Raw genomic sequence first — 6,000 nt, 5'->3', positions numbered from 1 at the left:
TGAAATTGGACGTCACACTAAACTCCAAAACATATAATGAACTAAAATTAAAAAACATACAAGACTAACAAAGGCCAGAGGCTCCTGACTTGGGACAGGCGCAAAAATGCGGCGGGGTTAAACATGTTTTGCGAGATCTCAATGAATGTGTGAATGTTTCGAGCCGATTTCAAAATATAGCTGATATCTAAAGACAATAAAAACTTATTGTCTTTATTATGCAATTCATTGTGCATATGTTGTGTGTACTCATATTAATTACAGTTTTATGCTTTTAAAAATGTCATTTTTGTTTATTTACCGTATGTGGTCTCGGTGAAACAGAAAGTACCTCTCCTTGGTCATATTGGTTTTCAAAATGTATACTGTCAGATAGAAAACCATTTCAGCATACCAATAACATGGATAATACTCCAATATCACTAAGAATTTGCTGTTTTGTAGTTCTCTTCAACATTGGTTTTCCAACTTTGTTCATCCAAGCGTTACTGAAGAGTCTCACGTTTAGAACGCGCATCTGGCGATTTTCGACAAGTTAATTCTTAAGGTTTCAAGGGCAAAATCGGAAGAATACACAAACTACAAAAAGGCGTAGCTGTTTCTGTTTTTAGAAATATCAGCGTTGTATTACAGTAAAACAAATTATGATCATGCAGTAGAAGTTTCCTGTAACCTAAATACAATTGAAAAACACGTCTGTTTTTCACATAATTGGAAAGACAATAGGTTTATTGTAAATAAATTCAAAGTATTTTTTTTTTACTTTGCAGATTATGAATTATATTCTTTAGAGTTTTAAAACCTACGATGAATAAGCTTTCGATTAAAAAGTTCTAACCCTGTATCAGCTAGTCAAGATTCGCACAAAATTAAAGTATGAGTACCATTTAATAAATTATTAAAGTGTAGAAATATAATTGCGCTTTTTTAACCTCAAAACTGACTATGCAAATGTTAAGCAGTAAAATCATGATGTGTTATCTTGATTTACTACCACTTAAGTGAACAAGAGTGCACAGGGACGCTGAGATATCTCGCTTGCTTTGCTAATTGTTATTGCATTTTGTGTTGAAAGTCTTTATGATCAAAGTCTTATAAGTGGTATAACATAAACTTAGCGTTATCGATAATCCATTAAAATGAGGTCAAGTTCATATTAACCTTGTCAGATGAACATATACACATTTAATTCCCTCTTTACACACTGAATAAACCTATTACTTATAGTAATACTAGTGAAAAGCGAAATTGTAATCTCGAAATCTCATCATTGTCAAATGAACTATACAAATTAGCTTAAGATTAAATGAGTTCTGTCCAGGGACTATAGTTGATTTTGTCTTTTACTTAAAGTTTTAAGGAACTGCGCTAAATCCGGAAACATTTTAACGACAAACATGAACTATGAAATTATGTCAAAGTTATACGAACCCTGGCAGACGACATACCGAATAAAATTGACCATATTATAGTACTTTGTAGTGCGCAATATGGTTTGATTGGCATATATACCAATTGACTGATCTAATTTTTGATCGCGAAAGTTTTCTTTAATTGTAATGTAACTACAATAACACTTCATATTTTTACTTTTGACTCGAATTCTTGTTGTATAAAATTTGCTTATGATAACATGATTATAATCGGTGTACCACTAGGAAAGTTTACAAATGACAATTCAATTATATTGAACCGATTGTTTAATAAATAGACATAAAACACTTGAATATGAGGGCTTATCACATTTTAAACTGTTTTTATGCTACACACTAGCCTGTAACATTACAGTAGGAGTTATGCCGTGGTCGGTGAAGTTACGGATACTGTAGTAGAAACATAGGCGGTTTTGTCTGTATCTAAAATCAACGAGCAAAATGAAACTTACATGCATCTTTAATTCGAATTTGTCGATTTTATAAGTCGAATTGGCGTATCAAGAACTTTCCATTTCCAGAAAATTCAAAAACATAATATTCTGTTGTGCTATGAAGACATATTCTATAAACTACCAACCGAAATTGATCGGTCAAAAAATTGTTAAAAATAATTATTTATAATCATATTAATAGCAATCATATTTTTCAACCAACCGACGAGTTCAAGTCGCAAAACGAGAAGCGACTAAGACAGAGATGATAGTAGAATTCATACCAGATATTGGTGTTATTGAACTGAGTGAAAGCCATTGTTTTTTTTTTAAACAAGGGTGGAACAATACGAATTTTTATCGATTATAAAAACCTAACTTTTTGAAATCACCATTAAGGACCTACATCCTCTCTAAAAGTATCGATTTTACAAATGAGCCAATGTCTAAGGCATTCTGTGTTTGCCATAGACAAGACAACAGAGTTTTTGCAAGAGGTCAGTATATTTGGATGATAAACTTGTCTTAGCATAATACTAATATTTGAAAACAAGTTTAAAACATATAATTAATAATATCAGAAAATACTAAAAAAAATAATCTAAAATTGAATCTGAATAAATATGATCGGTTTAAATCAACGCTTTTTGTTGTGATAACGGAAATACGATTGATCCTGAAAAGGAACTTCAACTGAACCAAAATATGAAATTTAAAACTGTTCCAGAAAAGTAAAAAACAATCAAAGAATGAACAATTCAACTAAGTCGATGCAAGTCATATCTGGCTTATCTTCCTAGTATCGTAGATAATCCAATATCTCATTCCGAATGGCATACATTTATTGCATCTGGATAAATGTGATTGGTTAAAAACTGATTATTTTTTATTTTGAATTTTAATGAACCGACAACACAAACATGTGACGAGGAAAAACATTCTGGAATTTGCTTTAAATATTGATGGGTGGATAGATCGATTTGTTTTTAAGGATAATATTCATATCAGGAAGAGAACATGTTGATGCAATACAATAAATATGAACCCTGAACATATTTTTGTCATGTATGCTTTACAATGTTTTGTTTATTTTATGACAAAGCATATCAGTCCGTTTTACATAACTGTACAAAAATGTATGATCACCAAAAAGATAGGGTCTGTTTATGTTTCATTTGGTCTAAGACAACTTTATAACACCCCAATTCGTCACTAATGAGTCTTTTGTAAGACAAAACGCGCGTCTTGCGTACAAAAGATAACCCTGGTATCTTTGATCAGTTTTATTAAAGCGCAATTAAAAATATCGTTTTTTGTTTCTTTCAATGGGTTAATAACAGGTTGATTTTGCTTGTGTGAGTGAGTGTGAGTGAGTGGTTATTTGTATAACCTGCTTCCCAAAGTGGCGTTATATAGTGATTGGGTGATCTGTCTGTCTGTTCATCCGTTGGTCCGTTCTTCCGTTCTATCTTTGTGTCCGCTATTGTTTAAAAGAATAATATGAAACTTTCCCAGAATATTTAGACATAATGTACGTTTTCCCCTCTTATTTTATTTCTTTACTTTTGTATGACATGTCTGCACACTATAGTACACCTTTAGGGGTACCAATAAACTCATCATGGATACCAGGATTCAATTTGTGTACGCCAATCGCGCGTTTCGTCTACAAAAGACTCATTAGTGACACTCGAATAAAAAAAGTTGCAAAGGCCAAATAAAGTTCAGAGCAGAGAAGATCTAAAAATTCCGAAATGATTTGCCAAATACAGCTAAGGTAATCTATTCCTGGGATAGAAAATCCTTATTGCTTCAAAAAATTCAAAGTTGTGTAAACTGTTAATTTATAATTATGACCATATCAATGATAAATCATGTCAACACAGATGTGCTGACTACTGGGCTGGTGATACCCTCGGGGAGAAACCTCTTCTAGCAGTGGCATCCACCCAGTGGTTGTAAAAAAACTCATCACAATTTTGTACTCGAAACCAATTATGACAGTTTATTAAAACGTTCTCACAATCTTAACCATATAATGCAATAGGTACACCTCCTATTTTTGTTATCCTAATCCTTGTAATGTCTTCCTGATGAGTTTATTTACAACGACACGGACTTTGACATTGACTTACGGTGGGAAGGGGGAATGTTACCAATCTTTTATCAGCAACTCCGTCTAAACTCATATATATATCAATTGATTAAACTTCACACAATTTTAACCATATAATGTTATTGTGTGCCTCCTATTTTGTGTTTTGATCCAAGCTATTTGTTTGGTTCCCCTTACCAAAGCATTGACTTTGCTATTGCTTTATTTAGAGAGTACCCATTTTGTATATATAACTCCTCCTAAATCCAGAATTACAAGTTATTGAAACTTTATCACAATCCTCGCCATACAATGCTGTTGTACATCTTCTTATCGTTTTGTAGCAGAATAGTTCTCCTCCTTTACGCCTAGTAATAAGAATATCGTTGAATGCTGAAGTGCACCTCCTATATTGTTATTTATCTCAATTCCTTCGGGGCTTTCCTTACTAAAATATGGACTGTAAGGTGTGCAGGGGTATCATTTTGCTCAATGTAAATCATGTTTATGTTTGGTTTGTTTTTTGTTTCGATTTTGTTTTTAATTTGTCTTTTTGGGGAGAGGGCTGATGGGAGCGGGTTAATTTATAGCTGTGGTTTATCATCTAGTGATTTGTATTTGTCATGATAAGAACAAAAGAAGTGAAGCTTGAACGGCTTGTCCTTAAGGAGCACCTGCATTTACCAGGAAGTTTTGAAGGATTCATGTTGTACAATCTTCGGATTTCTATTTGGTTTTTTTTACACATTGTTATTTGGAATTTTAACCAATTGTCATACAAGAGAGATATTTAGCTAGCTTCATATTCCTGAATTGGTACGGGCATTTCCTGATGTAGAAAATGGTGGAATAAACATGGTTTTAAATGTCTCACTTGTATGACAACCGCATAAAATTTCATTATGTTGACAAAAATGTGTGAACAAAACAAACAAACAAACTTGGCCAAAGGAAATATTAAATAGTGACAACATACGTTACAATAAATTATGCTCTTATTTCATGAAAACCGTGCTTTTGGGGATTTTAGAAGATGGAAACTTGAACTGGATTTTCCAAACAATTCTTTTGCACTGTTTTCTTTTGTGTTATTCCCTTTCCAACTAATTGTTACTCTTTTGTTTTTCTTATGTTCTATTTTTACATCACTGTCAGGGTCAATGGTCAAATAGTACTAATAAAAACCAATCCGTCAATTATCTACTACCCTTTCAATTTATGGTCAATTATTTCAAACGAACATGTTCTATTTTTATATCTTTTCACTAACTTAGTACAACAATGACATTTGTTCTTTATCTAGAACCATTATGTTCATTATTGTTGTTTTATTGCCTTGTTTTGATCAGTTAATTACACTAATTCATCAATAATTTCAATCATACCAAAAATGAAACACATTATTAATAAAAGGTTCCAAAATTTAATTATTACGTACTCTTTCATAAACTCGCCAAACTATATCGATTTATGACTTCTTGTCAACACTATTGGATTAAATATTTTATTTTAGACTTTATTATAGTATATTTCTTTTTGTAGCATTCATATGGGACCAATGTACATTCCCAGCATTCATGAATAATTATGTTTTAGTCACTAACTTCTGAATCTATTTAAAGCATTACGTGCTCAGTGGTTTTCCTTCTGTATATAAAAAAGTTTGTAGACGGTATTTGAAATTACTTTCGGTAATTCAAATACACATTACTGTTTCGATCATTCCTACTTTATTATATATGATTTTCGATTTAACGTATTTTAAAAACAGTCATAATCCAGTACACATGATGATAACTTACCTTTGCATTGTGTTTACTATAACGGTAACTAATCAACGATGGCAACAGAACATATATTGAATAGTTGACTCGATAGTATAAAAATAGTTTTAAATTGCGTTACAATTTAAAGATTCATCCACCATTTTGGAAAATATAAAATCGAAACTACGGAATGATTGCTAATATAGTGTAGTTATACATACAACTTAAATTTGTTAATTGATTGTGCAGTTCAGGTTGGTAACTAATTATAA

The sequence above is a fragment of the Mytilus californianus genome, unplaced genomic scaffold (assembly GCF_021869535.1).
Source record: "Mytilus californianus isolate M0D057914Y unplaced genomic scaffold, xbMytCali1.0.p SCAF_10, whole genome shotgun sequence".
Taxonomy (NCBI): Eukaryota; Metazoa; Mollusca; class Bivalvia; order Mytilida; family Mytilidae; genus Mytilus; species Mytilus californianus.
This window is presented reverse-complemented; position numbering follows the sequence as displayed.